Source organism: Schistocerca nitens, chromosome 10, assembly GCF_023898315.1.
Source record: "Schistocerca nitens isolate TAMUIC-IGC-003100 chromosome 10, iqSchNite1.1, whole genome shotgun sequence".
Classification (NCBI taxonomy): Eukaryota; Metazoa; Arthropoda; class Insecta; order Orthoptera; family Acrididae; genus Schistocerca; species Schistocerca nitens.
This window is the reverse complement of record NC_064623.1, coordinates 221,080,680-221,082,434: the sequence shown is the minus strand read 5'-3', so window position 1 is coordinate 221,082,434 and position 1,755 is coordinate 221,080,680. Positions and strand designations below refer to the sequence as shown.

General features: G+C 37.3%; 1 non-coding gene across 1 annotated transcript; it reads left to right on the top strand.

The window, feature by feature from the left end:
• Positions 1–944: 944 nt before the first annotated feature.
• Positions 945–1,017, top strand: Trnaf-gaa (transfer RNA phenylalanine (anticodon GAA)). Its single transcript has one exon. It is a non-coding gene; the product is annotated as a tRNA-Phe (tRNA).
• Positions 1,018–1,755: the final 738 nt, after the last annotated feature.

Here is a 1,755-nt window from a genome sequence, read left to right as displayed (position 1 = left end):
TGTACACGAAACAGCATTCTTGTTTTCCTTACTGTTTTTGTTTTTCTTCTGTGTCTTGATGTACCGGTATTTCATTATTACTTCTTAACATTAACGCTTCTGTGCTTCTTATTGGACCTTTCTAATATTTTTTGTATGCCTAATATGTTAAGAAGTGCTAGGCATTAAAATGCACAGACACATTCTAGTTTCACTGCCGTGCTGTAATATCCTTTGCTTCTCGAAATGTAATTTTAATTGTAAATATTCTTTCAATTCGTAAGCCAATAGGCTTCTTCCATTTAATGATTTCAGTATTTCTTTCAACGTTTTCAGCATTTTTTTCTTCCATACAGTGTCTTTGAGGACACTCATTATTGAACGACAAATCTTTGGTGTGCGAAATGTAGCAGCCCCATCGGATATCCTTGCTGCATTAGCGCCCTGCCCGTCGAGAACAGCATTTACTGGTGGGAACTAATGTGCTGCATTCTGCGTGTCAACAAGTTTTCATTCCAGTTACTAACCCACCTTGACATTTCGGAGGCATTTAGGTACGCTAATACAATAGGTATATTCACAGTGCCCAATTAAAAGGCTTTCGAAGGTCAAGAAACAACTGAAGCATGGGGGGCGCCAGTAATATTTCGCACGACCGGGGTTTTTGTGGAATGCGCCGCGGATAACTCCGACAGATGAACAGCAATTAAACTTATCGGTAATTCTTCTCTAGATAGGAATGTCTTTTACCAGAATGCAAACTCCTATTGCAACCCATCGGTCGCCTCTGCACGAAGTCAGGCGGGATGGGCGCTGCCGACGAAGAAAGCATAGTCTCGTAGCTACATGGTGTTTTTGAGCAATAGCTTCGCTTTCGGTATAAATATTAAAAGAAATTGGCTATCGTAACATATTTCATTGACCAGTAACGGACTCAGAATAGATGTTGGTGATCATCTTCACGTGCCGAAATAGCTCAGTTGGGAGAGCGTTAGACCGAAGATCTAAAGGTCCCTGGTTCGATCCCAGGTTTCGGCATATATTTTAATTCGATTCAATCATATACAATGATAAAGTATTAAACAAATAATGAATAATGTTACATAATATGCAGGTGTTTGTTATGTGCTGCGCTTCTACGTTACGTTTTTACAAGCACTACTCCACACATCATTTGAAAAAACAAAATACATGTCTAGCAACAACGTGGCGCCGAAATTTCTAAAATATATATATATATATATATATATATATATATATATATATATATATATATACGAGAAAATCGAGGGAGTTTCTCAGTTCAGATACTGTATTGGGAGGAAACTGCTCAGAAAAGTTGCGAGGAAAAGACTGGGTGCGAAAATCGTAGTCACAAAAAGGAACAAAACAAACGAAGTTTCGGATGTAATGCAACATACACTTTCGCTTACGACATAAAATTATTCTAATTATCCAAATATCTTGGAGGCAGGCATTTTACTTGTATTTACTCTCACCATATGGTTCTTCACTATTTGTTTCCTTTTTATGCTTAAAATTACTGGCATACAGTGGAAATCAGAACCACTTTTCTTTCGCAGTAATATCGCGTGCGATAGCTTCCGTACACTAATCTACCAGTACTGATTCTATACGGCACTGTTTATTAATTTTTTGACAATTCTTTGTGTAAATAAGACTTTTGATGCAAGTTACATCTAAAACGCGATATTTTAATTGGTACTGATTGATGAAAAAACGATGGAGATACATCGATAATTGTGCTTTACCTTG